Here is a 24,443-nt window from a genome sequence, read left to right on the forward strand (position 1 = left end):
GAAAAGAAGAACTTTGGAAAAAAATTAGTGGAAATTAAGCCACACACTCTTGAATAATCAATAAATAGATAAAGAAATTAAAAAAAATTTTAAAGTTTTCCTGAGGGAAACAAAAGCAGAAACCCACATATTAAAATCTATGAGATATAGCTATAAAAGTTTATAGCAATGACTGTATTTAAAAGCAGAGCAACAATAAATGAGCTTAGATATGCACATACATGCATGTGATATATATGTATATATATATATACATATAAAACGTATAATGACTATATGAGTATAACAATAATAATTATAGAATGAGAGGTCATGGACTTTAGAGCAAGTGTGTACAGGAAACATTGGAGTTGGGGAGAGGAAATGATGCAAATATATAAAATTTTGAAAAAAATTAAATAAGAATTGTTTAAATTAAGAGAACTAGAAAATCCACAACTAAGGCTACAACTAGTTGCAAAAAACAAATATCGAGTCACAGCAAAAACAAAAAGATTAAAAGTAGAAATCTCAAAAAATGACAAAATAAATGGTGTTTTGAAAAGTTAGACAAAATTGGCAAAGCTTTAGTCAATTTTACGTAAAAGAAAGCTAAAGTAAAGATGAGAAAGAAGAGTTACAGCTTATACTACAAAATGTCAAGTACCTTAAGACATAATTATGAAAATTAGAATCAACAAAGTTGATAATTTAGAAGAAATCTCTGCATATATATATATAACCTACTAATATTAAATATGAAGAAATACAAAATCTTATGGATGAATAATGAGTAAGGGTATTAAAATAAAAATTCCCCCAACAAGAAGGTCATGGGACGCGGTGGCTTCACTGTTGAAGTCCACCAAACTTTTGAAGAAAATTAATATTTTCAGTGTCTTCCTAAAGAATTCAAGAGGAGGGAATACTTCCAAAAGCATTCCATAAAGCAAGCATTTACCTTAATACTGAAACCAGATGTATGTAGGGAGAGAGAAGACTGGGAGAGAGAGAGAGAGGATGAGAGAGTGAGTGACTTCTGAAAAACAGATGCAGAAACCCTCAGTATAATATTAACAGACCAGGTCCAGTATCACATTCAAAAGACCGTTCTCCAAGAGAAACCACCCGGGAATGCAAGGACAGTTAACCACGGGCAAATGACAAACACAATAAAGAAAGCCCTGTGGTTTGTGAAAACATGAATGAACCTGAAGACTACTATGCTAAGTGAAAGAAGCCAGGTGCAGAAAGGTTAGGGCAGCACGTTCTCCAGTGTGTGCAGTGTAAGGCTGCGGATGCAGAAAGGTGAGTGCAGCATGTTCTCCAGTGTGTAGTGTAAGGCTGCAGATGCAGAAAGGTGAGTGCAGCACGTTCTCCAGTGTGCAGTGTAAGGCTGCGGATGCAGAAAGGTGAGCACAGCATGTTCTCCAGTGTGCAGTGTAAGGCTGCGGATGCAGAAAGGTTAGGGCAGCATGTTCTCTAGTGTGCAGTGTAAGGCTGCAGATGCAGAAAGGTGAGTGAGTGCAGCATGTTCTCCAGTGTGCAGTGTAAGGCTGCAGATGCAGAAAGGTGAGTGCAACACGTTCTCCAGTGTGCAGTGTAAGGCTGCGAATGCAGAAAGGTGAGTGAGTGCAGCATGTTCTCCAGTGTGCAGTGTAAGGCTGCAGATGCAGAAAGGTGAGCACAGCACGTTCTCCAGTGTGCAGTGTAAGGCTGCGGATGCAGAAAGGTGAGCGCAGCATGTTCTCCAGTGTGCATTGAAAAGCTGCGGAGTGTGTGGAAGTTTAGAGTAGACTGACTAGGAGTAGAAAGAGTTGGAAAGATAGAGGATGTAGCAGTTTACATTTAAGAGATTCATTGTGATGTTGTATGCAAAATGGGATGATTATAAAACACTAGAAGAAAGTAATTTGGATGTTTTCACCACAAAGGAATGATGACCTCCAAGGAAATAGGTATACTTGCCCTGATTTTGAATATTGCACAGTATGTACATGGAATAGGATATCAATTGGTACCTCATAAATGGACATATGTATATGCTTATGTATTAATATGAATATATATCAATTTGAATATATGCATATATGTGTGTGCATGTGTCAATTCAAATAAAACCTGGAGACCATCCTCCAAGTAGAGTGACTCTTGGACATTTTAGCTTTGAAGTTTTGCTGATGGAAAGGACTAAAGGAGCCATGGGCTTATAGGGGAATAAAGGATTTAGTTTTGGATATGTCAGAGAAGACCAGTATTTCACAAGAATTATGCAGGTAGCTATATTTCATTTTTCATTTTTTTGGAGAACAAAGTACTCATGAAAACTATAGATATTTAAGTCAACAGAAAAATATATGGAAATGAAGGAAAGATATGGATGGATAGCAGGCATCACTACCACCATGCCATCAGCAACACTACTACTGCCACCACCACCACCATCATCACCACTATCATCACCACTTTCATCACCTCTACTACCACAATCATTACCACCACCACCATCATCACCACCATCACCACTATCACCACCTTCATCACCTCTACTACCACACTCATTACCATCACCACGATCATCACCACTACCACCACAACCACCAGCACCATCACCACTATCACCACCTTCATCACCTCTACTACCACAGTCATTACCACCACCACGATCATCACCACCACAACTACCACCACCACCATCACCACTATCACCACCTTCATCACCTCTACTACCACACTCATTACCATCACCATGATCATCATCACCACCACCACAACCACCATCATCACCACCATCAATCGTCATCACCATCACTACCTCCACCATCATCTGCTCTCTTATTCAAAATGAAAACTTGAATGCTTAGACACATGCTGAGTTGGCCAATGGACATGCTGTCAGTAGGTAGTAGGCCAAATGACCACTTTTTCTAGATATTTGTTAAAGCATTTTTACTCCTGTCCCCTGTATACAGATGGCTCAATCACTAAATAGTAAGACTGGCAAGCAGTGAAGTTCACCTTCACATGCCCGTTTTCTGGAGAGGCCTGGGCCAGCTCATTGCCCAGCTGTTCCCCTTTCCTTGCCTTGATAACAGACTCCTCCACACTAAGCCCCGCACTGTGAATATTTTGTCAAGAATAAGACAAGCTGTGTTGTGTACCTTTGGTTGTGCAAATGCATGACCCATTTGGAATATTAAAAATAAAATTTAGAACAGAATTTGTTTTTAAGACCAGACCAAAGGAAACTAAGGAGTTCTCATTTGCCCCAAAGCAGTGAGCTCACTGTGACCTTGTTCTTGGGTCGCTGTCCAGAGGGTCTCCAGGAGCTGAGTTTTCCTGTTGTTCTTATGTTGAGAAGAGAAAATATCTTGAATACTTACTGGATATGTTACTAAGAGTGACCTCGGTGTCACTAGATGGAAGTCAAGTCTTCTAATGAGGAATGTTAGCAGGAGAGTTCTGTTAGATTCTGCCTATTCTGCTCACCCAAGTTTAATTTTAATGAGATTGGAGTGAGAACCCATCTTCAAAGAGAATAGCTACCTTGGCTGTCCATTTCTCAAAAGAATAAATGAAACATCTTTGACTCATTTGATCGAATTAGAGCCTGGTTGAGTGGCCGCAGGTGGTTCAGAGCCGGCTGTCCATGGGGTGATTTGTCAGGCTCCGTATATCAGAGATAAACTAACTTTCTCAGATGCCCAAGAATCTGTGAGACTTCTGAACCAGTCGGTGCAGCCAGAAAATCTGGGCTTGCCCTTGGCTTTGCGTGGTATAGCAGCAGACGCAGAAAATGTGGGCATGGTCCCCAGCTTTGGGTGGTGTGTCCACAGATGAGGAAATTCTGGGCATGGCCCCTTGTTTTGGATGGTGTGTCTGTAGGTGCAGAAATCTGGGCATGGCCCCTTGTTTTGGATGGTGTGTCTGTAGGTGCGGGAATCTGGGCGTGGCCCCTCGTTTTGGATGGCCTGTCTGCAGGTGCGGGAATCTGGGCGTGGCGCCTCGTTTTGGATGGCCTGTCTGCAGGTGCGGGAATCTGGGCGTGGCGCCTCATTTTGGATGGCCTGTCTGCAGGTGTCTCAGCCACAGCTCATTTCTCTCATTTAACCCTTTGCGTTGTTTGTTTTTCAGTCTTCTCAGATTTTTTTTCTAGCTTCTACCATGGCAAACCTGGTATACAAGAATATCCATGAGTCCAGAACAATTGTTCATTGATGGAACCTTGTCCGCCAATCATCTTTAAGAGGTGGTCTTAGTTGGGGCGTGGTTTCACTGGGACTTAGGGTAAAAGGTGTGCACCCCAGTTTCCCTGTCTGTAAAATAGACCAATGACATAGATACTGAATTTTATTTTTCGAGACAGGGTTTCTCAGTAACTATGGTCCTGACTCACTCTGTAGATCAGATTGGCCTCAAACTCAGAGATTCTCCTGCCTCTGCCTCTCAAGTGCTGGGATTAAAGGTGTGCGCCACCACTGCCCAGCGACATAGATACTCTTATAAAGGGCCGTAATGAAAATGGATACTTGCACAGTGTTTAGAATTGTGATTGTCAAATGATAACTTGTAGTGATTGTTTTAACTGTGTGTAAAAGGGTGAGTTTGCCATCCTTTGGTCCCAAGCACCAGTGTTGGGACCTTCTTTGACATCCTCTCGTCATTGTCTGTACATAAAGGGCACAAGAGTCTGGGTTGAGAGATTCAGAAGTGTCTCAAGAAGCACTAGTTCACATAAAGTAGCTCAGATGTCTTCAAAGGCCAGGGTACAGGTGGTCCCCTTCCTGCTGGATGGCCGAGCAACGGGCAGGTAGTCTTTGCCTGGAGGCCCTGGTGATGACGATGAGAGCCAGTCATAATCTCAATGTCTACTTAAAGTAGACTTTCTAAAAGTGGGTGGTTGGGCTGTCCCTCATGACAGATTTGTCTTCTTGTGGTTCCCCACCAGACTACGGCCTACACCTATAATCTCAGGTGCTGTCCACCCCTTAAGACCGCTCTACTTCTCAACATGAATGTCGGGAGAGATGGCTCCCAGGAACACACACTCCATTCGGGCTAGCTGTTGTCACGTAAACTCGTCAGCCATCTGTCCCACTAAGCTAACTTCTGGTGATCAGCAAGAGTTATTTTGGAAGCTGAAAGAACTGACTATTGACTATTTCTTTCCAATCTCACCACAACAATCACAATTTCTTTTGAATGCCTCTGATTATCTAGAAGAAGGGTCATGCATAATGGGATAGAAAAAAGATTAATATTTTAGAATATTATCTCACCATAACTGAATAAATCATAATTTACTTCATTACTACACATTTAGATTATTTGCCATTTTTAGCTATTAAAATGACATTGTAATAACATTGATAAAAAGTCTTTTATATTTTTGATGATTTAGGGTGAATTACTAGGATGAAAATTCTGGATAAATAATACAAAAATGCAAACTGTCATTCACAAGAAGTACTTTAAAGACCCCCTTATCTTGTATAAACTCAAACTATGCAGCAACATTTTTCCTTTCATTGAAGAGCTGTTCCTCAAAGACTTAACATTTAGACATGTAGTCTTTCAGAAGCACGCCTCCACCGCTGTTTGCTGTCACAGGAGAAAATGCAGGTCGGGTTTGTGTTTACCCCTGCTGCTGTGGTGCTTCGCCGCCGTGTGTAGCAAGCATGACTCTTCCTCTGTCTTTGCAGTGCTGTAGAGCAGAGTGGCTGGAGATGGCGTCTCTTGTCGCTTTATCTGGTGGCTCTCCTCTGGAGGCTCACACCGACAGCACCATAGCCCGCGTCAAGAATGAGAATATCCTTTGCCCACACCGAGGATGCCTTACTCAGACTCTTCTCAGCAACATGTCTCATGTCTGTGTCTGGTCATGGGGTGAATATTATTGACAACCACAAATTAGTGATTTAGTAATTAATTGTTAGTTATTCATATCCTATACTTTGTTTTCTAAATTTTGCAATTAATTGAAAAAAGTAACATCCAGAGTATAATAAAGGTTTATTTAAAAGGAAATGTACATGCACACACCAACTTTCCTTACACATGTTGTAAGCAGCAAATGCACGTTTCTCTCTTTCCATTAACATCTATCCTACACAAAGATTTTTTAAAAAGCTTCCTTTTAATTGTTTCTTTTAAAAAATAAAGAGAATTAAATTAGACATTAATTGTCCCTTTTTTCATTAGGTATAAATTTCACTGCTTACCAGGGAGTAGAAAATTAAATGTATGAATAGTATCAAAGCCCGTGTGTGTGTGGCAGGGCTGCATGCCTGTGTGTACATGTGTATGTGCATGGGTCTGCTTGCAGTATATATGGTGGATACATACCAGAAGCTGATTTGGCTGTTTTCTTCTATTGCTCTCCATCTTATATTTTGAGCTAGCATCTCTCACTGAACCCGGACCCTGCCATTTAGGCCAGACTGCTTGGCTGGGTAGCCCCTGCCTGGACTGTACATGTTCACCTCTCCCCTGCACTTGGGCTGCAGAGTGGATGGTCACACTCGGTTTTTCACTTGGGTGCTGGGAATCCAAACTCAAGTCGTCATGCTTTTGCAGCAAGAACTTTGCCTGCTGAACCATCTCTGCAACCTAGATTCTTACAAATGCTGCAATGAATGTATAAGCTTTAGACTAAAAGACCCCTTGCAGGTGGAATATGAGCAGCTTAAGGCTACACACTAAGGAAATCTTAGTTTTACTGGATCTTTAAAAAGACTAGATTGGTGGAAGTGTCACAGTCAGTGGTTTGAGGACAATATGATGGGTTGCCAGGAGGGGATGAAGGCTATTAGGGTGTGGTATGTAGTGTTGATATGAGTTTTTAGGTCCACCAATGACCAACTTTGAATGTGCCTGGTCTTTAAAAAGAAATGAATAGGAGACTGAACTCCATGGGGCATCAAAATCATGGTTATACCACAGTTTGTGGTATTTTCAAAGCAGACAATAGCACACCAAACACGCACTATAAACTGGCATGTTTTGCATGGGGGGGGACGTTGTCTACTCTAACTTGATGATTCAAACAAAAGAGAATTCTATGAGGCTGTCAGTCTACCACGGACACCAGAACTTCTTATGAGCTGAGCCTCTATTCACCCATATCTCTATCTTAAAGCCCTCTATGAAGAATAAAAGTTACTTTCTAAGAATAAATGAATGTTTTTGACTAATGTCTCACTGTTATGATGAACATATCTGCAATAGAGTGGTATGGGATCCAGGCGACAGCCACTTGGTCCTCACTACCAAAGTGCTACTGGCTAGTTCCGTTCAACGCTGACTTGAATTTCTCCTTCTTTTCCCATGTTCCTCTTGCCTTCTGTGCTCTCAGGTAGAATACTTTTCCCAAGTTAGAGAGCTTAATACCGAAATTACTGACAATTCTTTCTCTGGAAGTAGAAAGGCTCAACATTTTATTTAAATATGGAGCCATCATCAACTGTGTTGCCATGGAGACCCTTCCTTCCATGTGCTCAGCAACATGTCTGTTGCCAATTATCCAGAAATAACTTCTCTATTTCTATGGAGTTCTCCGTGTCTCACCTACTGCTGCTTCTGCATTCTGTTTGAGCTTGGGTGAAAAGAGGAGGGCTTTTTATTTCTATCCCTTGTAGGCAGGAAAGGAAAATTTCAGTATGGCCAAGCTAAAAAGGATCCCCTACTGTGTCACTTCCTGTGTAACATTATTACATATTCCCATTAGCTATAGCAGACAAAGATGATTTTTTAAAAATATTTATTTATTTATTTATTTATTATGTGTACAGCATTCCTTCCATGTGTGCCGCAAGCCAGAAGTGGACGCCAGGTCTCATTATAGATGGCTGTGAGCCACCATGTGGTTGCTGGGAATTGAACTCAGGACCTCTGGAAGAGCAGTCAGTGCTCTTAACCACTGAGCCATCCCTACAGCCCCCAAAGGTGATTTTTTTTTTTTTTAAATTCTTCATTTCAGGTGATAGAACAGACCAACACCTTGATGACCATGGTGGGAAAGGTGATTATCTGTGTTTTGTGTCAATTTAAAGTTTTATGTTATTGGCTTTGTGGCCTTTATTCACAGTAGTTTGTTGAGCCACATTGTGTCCCCACAAGACTGCCACTCAGACAAACCATGGAGGAATGAGGCTCTTAAGATGGGATTTGCTTGTGTCCCTGTTTCAGTTTGGCTGATCCATGGTTAGGAAGCACAAGGTCATATGGGCATGTTTTTAAACACTTGCTGTGTGAGCACCGAGCTATGTCCAGGGGTGGCTTGTCCCTGTGGGCCTGACGCCCAGCAAACATGGACTCACTCTGCGTGCAGCTGTGTGCTGAGAGCTCATAATGAGGCCTCTGAATAGGCTCAGCCATGTGGCATTGTGTTAACAATTCCATTTCTAGGGAGGTTCCCGTGTGTGTGTGTGTAGGTCAGAAGACAATTTGTGGGAGTTGGTTATCTTTTTCTACCATATGGGGCCTGGAAATCAAGTTCAGGAACTCAGATCATTAGGTTTGAGGGCAAATGACCTCATCCATTGAGCTATCACACTGGGGCCACAGTGTTCTGATACGCTGAATTTCCTGTCTGTGCTAGCAGCAGGGATGGAATAACTAGGAAAGACCTTTGACTCTTTTGTCCAAACCACTGGCCAGTGCACAGCCAGAGATAAGGGCTTGTCTAGCCTTTTCTTCCATGTTCGCTACCTCCTACGAACTGTAGAGAGAATGCAATGCAGAAGACTAGGGTACCACCAAGGAGCATATTCCAAAGTACCCCTAGCTGAGTCTGAGAGAAAGATGATGGATAGCAAGGGAGGACAATGAGGATGCCACACTGAACTTTATGGGTCAGTTTCCTAATCTGCAGAAATCAGATTGCAAATCTTTCGCATCATATAAGAGTTTTCTCAGACTAGACCCCGCAAAGAAGCCAAAAGGAAATTGTCTATCTTTTGTGGGCACTGTGACCGACCGCCCACCCTTCACAATCTCTGTTAGAATACCAATCATTTTGGTTTTGGGGGCATCACAAACATTTTTTTTCCTCCCCAAAGCTCTGTCCTGAATCTATTGTAAAAGTACAAACTTAGCATTGTAGAGAAGGACTCCATAAAGGAGTCTCATATTTTAAGTAGTGTTGCAGGGCCAGAGGCAAGGTGCTATTCAAATTGCCACATAAGATATCAAGAATAAATGCTAAATAAATGTCAAGAATCTTGTCTTCTAAAACACAATCACAATAGCACACAAAATAGATGTGCAGAAGTGTTTGCTGCAGTATAATCTTAATAACAAATAGTATTTAACTGCCTTAATTGTCTAGTAAAACTTGTCATAAGAAATTGCACAAGAGCCATCTAGGTTTAGTGACAAGTGCTTGAAATCCCAGCCCTTGAGAGGTTGAGGTCCAGAGGCTGCAGCAAGTCTGGACAGCATAGACAGTTTGGGGACAGCATGGGTGCATAGTAAGAGCTGTTTGGAAACAAAACAAGGGAACACACACACACACATACACTCATAAACATACCGAAATGCAGAAGAAGAAGAAGGAGAAAAGCCCAAGCCCTCCAAAAAGGACAGACGGAATGAAGGTGCATTGCGTGGCTGAACGCTGCCATTGTGCTGTACAGAGCACGGAATAGAGCGTTAAGGTGCAGCTTCAGAGTAGAGCAAGGTGCTATTAGGGCACAGAAGGACCTGGGAGACTACGAGTCAATCTGTGAGCACTGCTCAGCTGGAGACAGAATTGTTTTATGAGCTCTTCATTAATCAAACTCCTGTTGTTCTGACCGAATACCTGAGAGGGGTAGTTTCAAGGCGGGGATTTCCTTTCTCCATGGCTTCAGAGGTTTTTCTTTCATAGCTTTGGGCTTTGTTAGCTTCAGACCTACAGTGAGGCGAATGCCCCAATGGCAGGAGTGTAGGTGGAGTTTCTTCAGATGTGTAGCTGGGAATCAGAACAAGTGACAGGGAAAGGAAGATAGAGAGGAGAGAGAGGGAGAAGCAGGTGGAGGTGAGAAGAGGAGAGGGAGAATGAGGTCAGACCATCTCCTCAGACCCACCCAATGGCCCTTCCTCACTCACCTACGCTCAGCTAGAACTCAACTCCTAAAGTTCCCAGAACCTCCCCAAATAGTGCCACAAGCTGGGACCAACCAAGATCTAGGGGCCTTCTTCCCATTCACATTACAACACTCTGCATATGCTAGTTCAGGTGCAGAAATTGTTTTACAGATCCTCAAATCACAGATGACAATTGTGACAATGTTACCCTCCCACGATGATCTTTGATCATGTGTAGTTATTAATTCCTGAGATAATACTACCTCTCCAACATCCTTCAAGAGACTAGTCGAGGTCATGTGATTCTAGGGCTGCTCCAGTGAGCTTAAACTGTCAACTTGACACAACCTAGAGCCACTTGGGAATAGAGTCTCAGTGAAGGACTGTCTACATCAGGTGAGCCCATGTCTAGGTCAGGTTGGTCCATGGATGTGTCTGTGGGACTTATGTTGATGTGCACCATTCCTTCGGTTTTGGGTCCTGCATCATCTAAGAGCTGAGTAAGTGGGTTGAGTAGTAGGCATGAGTGGAGTTATCTCTCTGTGCTCCTTACTGTGGACTTGACTGGTTGCTTTAAGTTCTTCCCTTGCCTTCACTGTGAAGATGAGCTGTAACCTGGAGTTATAAGTTAAATCAACCATTCCCTATAGCTATCAGGACATCTGATCACAAAAGCAAGAAATGAACTGGGGCAAGGGGTGACTTTAAAAAGTCCCTAGTTCATTTTTTAAGGACATTATAGACTTTATACTTTTATCAAAAAAATTATAGATAACTTTATGTAAAATGAGGTTTAGAGCCATAATTAATATTGATGGACACTCTAAGTTCAGATGACATGTCCTGCAAAGTACCCTTCCTTTAACTTCTCAAAGGAGAGGAGAAGAGAAATATGTAAGACAAGGCAGCTCCCGAGGAGTTCCTGACCAGTGTGTGTCTGATTATTCTGGGGACAGTCTGAAGGCCTAGAGACATCTTTATAAAATAGATGTCTCTACAGTGTGGTATGTTTGAGTGACTTGGACAATTATGTGGGTGGAGAGAAGTCATAAAGACTGTCTTTCAACCTTGCAACCTCCGTGAAGATGAGGGCTTCATTTCATTTGCTGTCATATACCTGATATTTACTGTCAGATATTTCATATACTGAATATTCACCCATTACATGAATAGAAAGTTAAAGCCTGCCTCAGGATTGATAGCAGCCTGTGGATCCCATCAGCCAGTTGTTCAATGATTGCTCTGCATTTTCTTGTTGTTTAGCTCCCTGGACGTGCTAACAGTGAGTTTTTCGTCAATGTCCTCAGGATATCAATTATTCCTTGGAACCCTTTGCTGATTGCTGAAAAGAAGACAAAGAGGGGCAAGATGGTGGACCGTACGCAGCTTCCTGACCGCCCTGTGTGGTACACTTTCAATATTCTGCACATTTGCACAGTTCCCTCTATTCGTCTCTGTAGTCATGTGACCCGAGCTCATTGTGAAGCAATGACGGACAGCTAGAATGATTGCTCCCCTTGTAGCAATCACTGAGGGGACCTGTCACTGGCCTCCCAATGCAGGAGTTGCAACAAAATTAATGTGCTCTAACCTTGCTGGAGTTCTCTGTCTACTCACACAGGCTGCAGTCCTTTGAGGCTCCTGGAGCAGCTTGATGAGTTTAAGGGAGCGGTGCTTATTACTTTAATTAGGATGTACCCAACAAGAAGAGCAAAGCAAAGCTGCAGGGACTCCTCTATGGGGGCCTCTCTTCTCTGAGCATTGACTTGAGGGGTTCAGAGTGGATCGGGGTCTACTTGAAAGAATCAGTTTGGAGTTTCTGGAATTAAAATATTTTGCCCTCTTGAATGGAATTCTTGTTTGAGTTTTTGCTGTGTGGTTTTCCTGGATAGAACCTTCCTTGATTTATGTCCAGTAAAATCCATCCTTCCTACCTCCCTGGCCTTTCCATCTTCAAACAGGCCCAAATGTTTGAGCAGTAAGTATTAGATTACTTGAATTGTGCCATGCTGAAAGGGCAGGGTTCACTTTCAGGGCCACTATGCAACATGTCAGTAACTGTTTTCTCCCTCGCTGTTTGTTCTCTCACTCAAGCGCTCAGTTCACTCATGCCCCTAGTCCTTCCCATGTCTAAATGTATCCCCCACCTCCAGGAATGCATAGAGAAATTAGTTAACTATTCATTTGACAGCACATACAGTGGGTCTAATAGGAGCCAGGTACTTTAATGTTTATCTCAGCTGTCTACTAGTAGTGTGGAACAACTGAGCTGCTTAAAAAGCACACATTTGTTACTCTGTACTTTCTGTCAGTCAAATCCAGCAGTACTCAGGCTTAGATGAATCCTCTGCTCAGTGTCTCATCAGACTAAAATCTACATGTCACCCAAGCTGAAATCCCCTCTGATGCTTGGTATGTTCATCTATGCTCTCAACAAACTATGGTAGAATCAATTTTCTTTGAGGCTGTGAGTTGTAGATCCCTGGGGCAAGCTAACTGCTAGTTGGGGATCACTCTCAGCTCCCAGGACCACCCTCAAACCTGTCTCATGTCTTCTCCCAAGGTGAGTGATAACTTCTTCAGGGCTCGGCACAGGCTCCTATTGCTGCTACTTAACTCTGGCATTGTTCAAGGAGTTGTTTAAGTCAGTGCAGTTAGGATCCTGGTCCCACCGATGAACTCAAAGGGACGTTATCTTCAGGACTTCTTACTATTTCTCACGCAATACAGTGTTATCATAAGTGTAAAATTCCAACCTCTGTTGAAGGAATGGGGCTTTAACAGGGTTTGTACCATAGGGAGGTAGAAGGCTGGATTATCTCAGATTTGTGCCTGCTGAATTGATGTGCTTCAAAATAGTCATGTTCTTTGCTCTGATAAGAGTATTTGGTAAGAAAGCCAGAAAACACTAACTAGATCATTTTAATTTGTAATAAGTGTTATACAAACAGATTTGTTCGCAAAAATGCTGGACAGGGAGATAATAGATGGGTTAACACTTATATAGAGTGACATGAAGGAGAAAGAGCGGCAGTCACAGATGCCTGCAGAAGGGCCATTGCATTGACATTGACCAGCAAGTTCAAAAGCACGGATTTCTGAAGAACAGGAAAGGCAGCTGGTGTGATGAGAAGAGAGTGAAGGAAATGAGCTGTGGCCAAGGTTACGAGGGAAGTCAAGTCACATAAAGAACGGTTGGGAACCAGAGGTGAACACGTATTATTGTTAGGGCATACACAGCATCTAATTTCAGATTGTTCTGTTTGGAAATCAGATCGTAGAAGGTCAGGAAGAGAGACTAAGGTGCCAGAGTGGAAACTGCTATGAATCCAGGGAAGAGCTGTCAGTGACTAGAGACTGAAAAAGGGAATGGAGAGGAATTCCGCTTAAAGGAGACAGGGCAGACATTGCTGCAGAACTAAGGATGCCCAGCAGAGACTACTACTCACTTTGCTGACGGTTGCATAGTTGGGTGCAGCTCAGCAGTAGAACACATGGCTTGGTACTTGCAAGGCCCTGGGTTTGATGTCCAGCACCATACTGAAAAATGGAGTCCCAGGTTTAGTTTGAATGTGAACTGCCCCATAGGGTCCAGTGTTTTAACACTTGGTCCCTAGCTGGTGGCCTGTTTGACAAGGTTGTGGAACCTTCAGTAGATGGAGCTTTGGTGAGGAAGTGTGTCCCTGGAGGTGGTCCTTGAGGCTTTACAACCTAGTCCTGTTTCTGCTTACTCTCTGCTTCTGAATAGAGTCAATGTGACCCCCCCAACTCTGCTCCTGCGTCTTCACCATCACATGTCCTCATGACTTGTAGTCCATTAAACTACAAGCTGAAGCAAATCCTTTTTGCCCTAAGTTGCTTCCTTTCTATTATTTGGCCACAGTGATGAGAAATTTACTTAATGCAGTCACCTAATCAAACATCAAGCACCTATAGGCAGGCTGAGGATGTGACAAGCCCAGCTCCAAATCTACCATGGAAGTCAGGCAGTAAACATCAGTAATTGAGACTGCCTAAAATGTCCTGCTAGTCAACATCTTCCACCCTTAACAATTGCAGGGAGAGGCAGAAGGGGTTACTCAACAAACTCAACACAATGCAGGGAGAGGCAGTAGGGGTTACTCAACAAACTCAACACAATGCAGGGAGAGGCAGTAGGGGTTACTCAACAAACTCAACACAATGCAGGGAGAGGCAGTAGGGGTTACTCAACAAACTCAACACAATGCAGGGAGAGGCAGTAGGGGTTACTCAACAATCTCGACACATTGCAGGGAGAGGCAGAAGGGGTTACTCAACAAACTGGACACATTGCAGGGAGAGGCAGTAGGGGTTACTCAACAAACTCTACACATCTGTATCTTTCTTTCAAACCATAATAGATGATGCCCAGGGCCAGGGTATAGCAGAGTGGATCTGGGGAAACCAATCAACCGGTCACAGGGCTTCAAGGAGCAGCTGAGCCTCCCTGGCAGTTAATAAGGGGAACCCAATGTGGAACTCTGGGTACTCCTAAACTTTTCTTGTAAAAAGCAGCACAGTTGCATACTAAACAGGAAAAAGGCAGAGGGCAATTTATACCAGGTTTGGGATAACTTGTGAATTTGATTTTTCTGTCTGTGAGCCATGTTTAAGGGCTAAGATGATGCTCAGAACTATTCAGAATACCATAAGGAGCGCTCCTTCACCACCCGCCCTCCTGACCATGCTGTCCAGAGACGGAGAGAAGCACCGCACAGCCACAGAGGAAGTGACTGATGCTTAGTAAGCTACAAGCTAGAGATGAGTGTCATTTTCAAAGAAATGGCTGCAAGCTGTACTAACACGGACAGGACCTGCGGAAAGTGAAGGGTCTGGAAATGCTGGAGCTGAGCCAACAGATTTAAAGCATTACTTGTGCCACAGGGTGCTTTCTGTGGGTTTTGTTTGTTTGATTTGTTTGTTCTTTTGCTGTTATTGTTTTTTGCAATGTCAAGTTCAGCTCAGAGAATCTTGGCTTCCAGTGAAAAACAGTAAGATCTATCTCTATGAGAAGAACACAGAAAGAAAGGTTAGGGGAGTCAGGAAAACACTGTAAGGTATGAGTGTCAGTAAACACATTTCGCAGAGTATGCTTCTTACTGATTGTAGAAAATCTGCTAACGCGGCCACAGGTCAAAAGCATAAGAAGGGGAAAGGGTGCAAGAGCTAACACTTATTGAAGACTGATCGTGGGTTAGACAGTACGCTGGTTGTTTTACATAATCATCTCAGTTGGTTTTACAACAAGTTTGTCTTTTGGGTGATAGTATTGTGTAAGAGGGCTGAGCCCCCAGAATCTTTCCAATACCACTTGGTTAATGAGCTTGGATAGGGGCTTTTCTGTGACATCTCTGGTTCCCATGATGTATAAGGAATGAGAATTATGAAAGCCATCTGGACTTACAAAGTCAGCCTTGAAATAACCCGGGTAGTAAAAATATTGAAGGATGAATTCTGCAAGGTACTAGAGCAGGAAGGATAGTAAGCACTCTGGAGAGGGCCTGTGAAAGCATTCCAGATGTTCCCCACGTTAGTGACAGGAACGAAAAGTGGCTGTGTACTCAGTCTCTAAGGTGAGGATTCATCTTTTTCGGTGGTGAATTTCATCATGAGTCTTCACAGGTGAGTGCTTGCCTTAGTCCTCACAGGCCTCTATAGTAGGATATTTCAGACTAGAGAAATGCTGAATTGTGCTGTTGCTAATAGGAACGACACAGTAGCAGCCGCTTTGCTATTTAGTGAAGACCTATTCCTTGACATCATGACTCCCCGACTCATAAGGGCAGAGTTGAACAGGTTGTTTTCCGAAGCCCCAGCCTCTTACTAGTGGTTTTCCCATACCCACAGGAGGTTTGTTTCTAGATCCCCAGGACTATGTAATGCTGTGGTTGGTACTGGACCCTGTGAACAGTATGCTTTCTCCTATGTACACAAGTACCTCCATCTCTCCCCCGCTCTCTTCTCTTTGATGCATATGCATGCTCATGTGGGCATGTGCATGCAATCATGTGTGCAAGTGTGAGCACAGCTGTGCACGTGGAAGCCAGGGGCTGACATGAGGAATCCTTAATCTCCTTTGGTTTTGAGACTCGGTTTATCACTGAACCCTGATGCCTCTGATGTAGCTAGGTTGTCTGGTCAAAGAGTACCAGGTATGTGCCTGTCTCAGAGCCCAAACTCCCAAACCCTAATGTTTGGATTACAGATGTGGGTGCCATGCTTGCCTCTTTATGTAGGCATGAGGGATCTGAATGCAGGTCCTTATTCTTGCGTATCAGCCTTTTACAACTGACCCACTTCAGCACAGCATCCCACATCACTGTTGTGTGACAGCAAAGATAGAAAGCTTTTCTAATTTTTTAATGGTGCTTTGAGAAGTTTGTGCAATGTGTTTGCTCACACCCACTCATCTGTCTCCACTCCTTCCGGATCTATGCTTCTTCCTGTCCACCCAACTCCTTGCTTTGAATTTTTCTCTTCTTCTTCAGTTTCAAAAGAAGATTTGTCCTAACTACTGGTCTTAGAAACCATAGTATTTATGCATTTCTTCTTGAGACTATTCACCCTGTCATTTAAAAGGAGTGCTTTATGGATTTTCTTGGGCATAACTCCTGTGATTTGGAGTCGTTATTAAGCAAAAATAAGGGTAGCTTGTTACTGATAACTGAGACAACTACAAACCACTGAAGGGGCGGGTGGTGTCTGCAGCACAGATGCCCTGAACGCAGGGTGATTTGTGCTCAGAGGGACAGAGCAGACAATGTAAGCATTCGTCACTCTGCTCAGAATGACACATCATTTAAAGATCAAAGCTTCACTTCCCCCCTAGAACTTTCCATTCAGTATTTTGGGACAAAATATTAAATAGGTACTGTAGGTAGCTGATGCCAGGTGTTCTTAGAGTCATCTGGAAAGATGTCTCAACTGAGAAAATGCTTCTGTCAGACTGCCTTGTGGTCTGTGTACTTCCTTGGTCCATCATTGACATGAGAGAGCACAGCCAATTGTGGGCAGGTGATCCTGGGGTGTTTAAGCAAGCAGGTCGAGCTAGCCATGAGGTGCAAGCCAGTAACCAGAAGTCCTCCATGGTCTCTGCTTCAGTTCCTGCCTGGATTCCTGCATGGGCTTCTCTTCCTGAGGGACTAGGCTTCAAGGTGAGATAAACCCTTTCCTCCCTGAGCTGCTCTGGTCACGGTGTTTATCATCAACAGAAAGCAAACTAGAGAAAACAAAATTATTGGGTAAGTCAGACTCCCACATTCCCACACTCAGTTAGCTTTCCGCATACAGATTTGGAAGGACCCAGACATTTAGACCACAGCAGAAGTGACATGGCAGTGGCACAATGATGGAAAGTCTGTTATAATGGTGATGCATCCAGTCGATATTTGTGAACCTCAATTTCTTCCTGCTAAGTGGTAATAAAATGAAACATGTCTTTAGCACATTCCTGTACACAGCAAATGAGATGATTTCCAGTGAAGCTATGCTGTAGACTCTTGTCATGTGTGTGCTTTTGTGTGGTTTGTTCAGGGCATCTTGGTACCTAGTATCATATCTCTATCCCCAACCAAGAGTACGGAGTCTATTATTTTCAAACAAGTCACATGAGCTCAGTGTCATAAATGGAATACATTGCACAAGGCTTTAGATCAGCCCACCTAAAGTCCACAAGAATGACAAAGTAATGAATGAAAAGCCTCCAAGGACATACAAGTAGGCAAGTTATGTCAACATAGTTTGGAATCCTGATGGGTTGGGGGAGATGGGTTCAGAAGTACTTGGTGGAGAATATTAAGAAAGTTGAAAGTCAGGTGCATATGGGAGGAGAGGGGGGATGTTAAAAGCAGGCAAGTTTATTTGTAGAAGGTCAGGGAAAAGCATGTGGGAAGGGACCAAAGCCAGAAAACTAATTAGGAGCCCCTCACAAGACAGAAACAGTGTGATCACCCGGTGACAGACTGCAGCTTCACCCTGCTGTTAATTTAAAGGTTTCTTAGATTAGGACATTTGATTCAAAGAGGTTCTAGAAAAATGTGCACTAAACAAAACTGTGAAGAATGCCGCCTGTGCTAAGTTCTGTGGCTCTTAGATGAACACCATTGGCAGTCAGTTCCAGATCAGCCAGATCTGGAAGTCTTGGTGAGGACTTGTTACCTGGGGTTTAGGGATCATAAAGGAAACAGTTCTTGAACTCTGAAGTTTATCAACTAACGATTCCTGTAGAGAAGCATAGAACTTTTTATTAATATTGGTGATCTCTATCACTCCTCCCCAAGAGTGCAGACCTCACTGTGGAAGGGGAGGAGGAGCAACAGTGAGTGCTGGAGATGACAGACTTCTGAAGGGTGATGGAGGAAACAGGCTTCTGCACACAGCACTGCCGTTGCACATATGAAACACAACAGTTCTGACATCACACACAAGACTTTTATAAGTATGAACCAGTTAAAAATGAAGAGGGTTAGGTGGGTGCAAAGGCCAAGCCCTAGCTAAGGAACTATTAGCAATTGGTGGCTTCTGGGAAAGGGAGAATCAGTTTTCTGTAAGGACACAACCCCGGGTAGATCAGCCATGCTCCAGTAGAAGGCCATGCACATGAAAGTATATGACAACACAGATGGGTTTCAAAGAGAAAAGAGGACGTAGTTACATGGGTAGGAAAGGAGGAAATCTGAGATGAGATGAGATAGGGGAAGGGGTGGATATGATCAAAACACACTGTAGGAAATCTCTAAGATTTTGGGAAACAGAAGCCCTTTTTTGGGGGAGAGCCAGTGGGTCTGGGTAAACCAGAAAGGTTTCAAGGTTGCCCAAGATTGGTGCAGGAAGCCTTGAGCTGTTCAGATTGTAGTTCAAGAAAGAAGGACCAATGGAGGGTGCCTTGTGTTAAGACAGTAAAATGAGAACAGTTCCAAATGTTTCTGGTTCATATTTTCCCTTTGTAGTGGAGATGGCACAGTCAGTGTAGATCAGGATGCCCAAGCCTAGCTGACGTACTTCCCCCACATCACTGGTTCAGAATCAAAGGCACAGGAACTCAAAGGAACTCAAATGATTCCTATTATCCCAGCAGTCTGGATCCACACAGTCTACATGAAGCTTCTAACCTAGAAAGCTCTAACTGAAGCATGGTAATGAAATAACTTTGCCTCCACGTACAGAGGGGTCAGAGTCATCCTATGTTTATCTACAACTATTGCAGAGACCAAGAAGCCACACTCCTGAGCTAAATCACCTGGACTTGGGATTATACTAGATCTGATTCTGAAGAAGTAAGCTTTTCTTCTAGGTGGCAAATGACATGAACACCCCTTATCCTGAGGGATGCTGAAGAAAGCATACACGTGGGGCGTGTGCATTGTGTAGAAGGGCAAGTCTTGTACCCAGCATTCGTAAGAGTTAATTTTATTGTCAGACTGACTGGATTTAAAACATCATGGAAACCCCTCTGGGTGTATCTGTAGGGGCACCCCCAGAAAGGTTTAATTAAGGAGGGTCTCTTACCTGTGGGGGTGGCACCATCCCATGGGCTGAGAATCTGATAGTGAGCCGAGCACCATAAAGAAACCCATTATTTGAATATATGCTAACAAAATTTTACTAAAAGTAATGTATAAATACTATCTAATTGCCATATAATTAATACTAATCCCATTTATACTTTTGTGTCATATAGGTGCTAATAATGTATACACATGAAAATATATATAATTTGCATATGAGAGAAAATAACTCAATACTCATCCTTGCTTGCCTTATTTTAGTTAACATGAGATGATCTCTAATTTTTACAACTTTTCAAAGTTCCTCACAGTTTTTCCTCCTTATTTCCTCTATTTTATTATGAAATAGAATTATCATATTAATCCTGAACTGCTAACCTCAACATTTATATAACAGGGAAAAAAACATGTTTTAATCTATGGTGATATTTATTATTTTTTTGTCAAAAAGCCTAATGCTAAGTTCTTCTTCAAAAACAGTCCATGATTTTATACTTTCCCAGAGTATTCATTGAGAATCTACCAGATGTTTAGCCCTGTGCTGCTGTGAGAAAATGGTCTGTACCTTGTCAATTGTATTTTAAATAAACACTGATTGCCCAGTAGTCAGGCAGGAAGTATAGGCAGGGCAACCAGGCAGGAAGTAGAGGCAGGGCAATGAGAATTCTGGGAATCAGGAAGTTTCAGTCTGCAGTCATCACACAGACACAGAGGAAGCCAGACACAGATGTGACTGCCACGCTGAAAAAGGTACCAAGCCATGTGGTTAACATAGGCAAGAATAATGGGCTAATTTAATATGTAAGAAAATGATATAGATATAAATAATTTGCATTGCTATAAATCTTGATTTATCGATACAAGTTTAAGGTCAATTTTGTTATATGTATATGTATTTCTGATCTTGATTAAGGTATTGTGATTGTGTAGTTCATTTAAAAATATAATGTATAATTAGGAAATATAGGTTGTTAATGGATAATCATCAATAATAGTCAAGCTTGTAGTAATGTTAGATTTTCTAGATATATAGAGATATATTTCAGTTAGATAGGCATTCCTCATATTTTTCAACAACTATGGAATATGGCAGTTAAAATGTTTTAATAACTTAGGGCTTTTCATGACAATCTACTTTTCAGCACCAATCTACTTCAAGAGGAAGATGGGAATTGAAGAGGCTCCTTATGGAGCTGGTTAGCCATTTGGTCAAGAAACTGCTCTTGCCTGGACTGTTGCATAAACTGGACATGAAGAACCCACAGAGAGTGGACTGCTGAACTTGCCTAAAGGTGAGATGATCCTTCAGGGTTCCTGTTTCATGAAAGAGTCTGCGAGACATTCTACAGGACACAGAAAAAAGTGACTGAACTGTCTTTGAAACTTCCTGCTTCATGGAAAAGTCTGCTGGATACTATGGGCCTGTAGGCTGAAGATGGATGCCCCAATGGTAAAAAAGAACTTTGGGTGACTGTCCAGGCAGCGAGATGTCTCTGTCATTTCTAGAATTTTGGAAGTTGCTTACTTCTGGTTTACTTAGGTAATACTTTGATGGAGTTGAAGAATGGATAGATAGTGATAGTTTTCCATTGTTATGATAAAAGAAAATAGATATAAATAATGTAACTGTAATTCTTGCTTAATAACTGTTTTTATATGTAATTTTACTATGTTAAAGCATTTCTTTTTTGTTTAAACAGAAAAAGGAGAAATCGTATAGGCGGTTCTTCTGTTTGTGTATTGTTTTCATTGATTGAATAAAGAGACTGCTTTGGCCTTTTGATAAGGCAGAATTTAGATAGGTGGAGTAGACCGAATAGAATTCTTGGAAGAAGGGCAGAGTGGCAGATGCCATGAATCTCTGGCCTGAGATGGACGTAGGTTAGAATCTCTCCCAGTAAGCCACAACCTCGTGGTAACATACAGATTATTAGAAATGGGTTAAACTAATATGTGAGAGTTAGCCAATAAGAGGCTAGAGTTAAATGCCAGGCAGAGCTTTAATTAATGCAATTTCTGTGTGATTATTTCGGGGATTAAGCAAGCCAGACAGTGAGACGCAGCCCTCTCCTTCTACAACAAGAAAGAATTAATTAACAAGAAGCCTGAGCTGCTAGGTCAACTGGTTCTGGCTATACCTCTGCCATGATGCTAGACTCTCAGAAAAAAAGTTAAAGATTGGGCTGAATCCAGCCATCAGAGCCATGGTTTTAATCCTAGCCATATCACTTAGCAAATTAAAGACTCATGTGGTCAGAAAAAAGAGAGATATACAGTAAAGACAGATTTAAATATGAAGAAAACCTCTAAATGATTTACTGTGTGTTTAAAAATATATGTAGGCTCGGAGAAAAGAAAAGGATAAAGTCCTTAAAGGAAAAAAGAGAGTAGTTGAGTGTGGTGGCACACACCTTTAATCTCAGCACTTAAGAGGCAGAAGCAGACAGATCTCTGTGAGTTCAAAGTGTGGTGGCATACACCTTCAATCTCAACACTTGGGAGGCAGAGGCAGACAGATCTCTGTGAGTTCACGAACAACCTGGTCTACAGAGTGAACTCCAGGACAGCCAAACATACACAGAGAAACCCTGTTTCAAAAAGCCAAAAATTAAAAATAAAAATAAAAGAAATTAAGATTAAAAAAAAAGCCATGCAAAGATAAAAAAACATACAGAGAGTCTGGATACTGTACGTTATTGTGTTTTCTTTAAATTGTCTGGATACTGAGGGGAGAGCAAAAGCCACTAAAAGACATTTGATTAATTTTTTGTTTTGGAATAATTTTTATTTAAATAATTTGAACCATTGTATATAGAAACACAATTGGGGACATCTGTATGTAAGTGGAGGTATACATGTGTATACCTCCAGCTCTGAAATTTAAAGACTAGGTTATACAATGTCTCAATCTACAGTTTACTTTGTGGGATGAAGACAATTTCTTATAGTTTGACAACTTTTTTGCATTAGTGGTTCTTTGTTTGGTAGAACCATTTCCACAGTGATGCACATTCTACAAAAATACAACAAGATGCTATCAATATTTCCCACCCAAAGGAAAAGCAATAGAGAAGTCTTCTTTTTTTATTGATTTTGATCAAGCTCTACATTTTTCTCTGCTCCCCTCCCTGCTTCTCCCCTTCCCCTTCAATCCTCCCACAAGGTCTCCATGCTCCCAATTTATTCAGGAAATCTTGCCTTTTTCTACTTCCCATGTAGATTAGATCTATGTAAGTCTCTCTTAGTGTCCTCATTGTTGTCTAAGTTCTCTGGGATTGTGGTTTGTAGGCTGGTTTTCTTTGCTTTATGTTTAAAAACCACCTATTAGTAAGTACATGTGATAATTGTCTTTCTGTGTCTGGGTTACCTCACTCAAAATAATGTTTTCTAGCTCCATCTATTTTCCTGCAAAATTCAAGATGTCGTTATTTTTTTCTGCTGTGTAGTACTCCATTGTGTAAATGTATCACATGTTCCTTATCCATTCTTTGGTTGAGGGGAATTTAGGTTGTTTTCAGGTTTTGGCTATGAAAACAATGCTGCTATGAACATAGTTGAGCACATGTCCTTGTGGCACAATTGAGCATCCTTTGGATATATACCCAAAAGTGGTATTACTGGGTCTTGAGGAAGGTTGTTTCCTAATTTTCTGAGAAATCACTACACTGACATCCAAAGGTGTTGTACCAGCTTGCATTACTACCAGCAATGAGGAAGTGTTCCCTTTTCCCCACAACCTCTCCAGCATAAGTTGTCATCAGTGTTTTTGATCTTGGTCATTCTTACAGGTGTAAGATGGAATCTCAGAGTTGTTTTGATTTACATTTCTCTGATGACTAAGGATGTTGAATATTTCCTTAAGTGTCTTTCAGCCATTTTAGATTCCTTTGTTGAAAGTTCTTTGTTTAGGTCTGTACTCCATTTTTTTTTATTGGATTACGTGTTCTTTTGTTGAAAAATTTCTTGAGTTCTTTATATATTTTGGAGATCAGACCTCTGTCTGTCTGATGTGGGGTTAATGAAGATCTTTTCCCATTCTTTAGGCAAGGAATTTGATTATAAATGCTGCTAGATTAATCATATATATATATAGATAGATAGATAGATAGATAGATAGATAGATAGATAGATAATCTTTAACTTTAAAATTTAAGTCAAAAGATATGTTACTTTGGAGAAAAGGTGTTGCTTTTGTTACCACAGGAAATGAGGGGCTGTGGATTCATTTTACAATAAGAAAATCAGGTTTGATCAAGGAAGACCCCCTGAGAAATCTCTGATAGGAGGAATGGCCCAGATGTCTGAGTTCCACATCCAGAACAGTATCTTGAGATGATCAAGCCTCACAGGATACTCTAGTCACGACTTGATCATAATTCTAAATTTTCTTTAGATTCCTGTAAGATTATCAGTGCCTCCAATCAACAGGAAGTAGCCTGGAAAACTATACCCACACTCCCAAAAATATGGGATTATGGATGTTTGCCTTTGTTTAGAATGTTGGTTATAAGTTGTTATGGATAATGGTCAGTAGAAAAGTTAAACAAAGGAGATTCAATTCAGGGTTCTGGTTGAAAAAAAAAAGAAAGTGCTGTGGGACAATGGTCTGTACCCTGTCAATTGCATTTTAAATAAATGCTGATTGACCAGTAGGTAGGCAGGAAGTATAGACGGGGTAACCAGGCAGGAAGTAGAGGTGGGGCAATGAGAATTCTGGGAAGAGGGAAATTTTTGTCTGCAGTCATCACTCAGACACAGAGAAAGCCAGACACAGAACAAGCAAGATGTGACTGCCTCACTAAAAAAGGTACCAAGCCACATGACTAACACAGACAAGCATAATGGGCTAAAATAAGATGTAAGAATTAG

This window comes from Chionomys nivalis, chromosome 7 (assembly GCF_950005125.1).
Source record: "Chionomys nivalis chromosome 7, mChiNiv1.1, whole genome shotgun sequence".
NCBI classification, from domain to species: Eukaryota; Metazoa; Chordata; class Mammalia; order Rodentia; family Cricetidae; genus Chionomys; species Chionomys nivalis.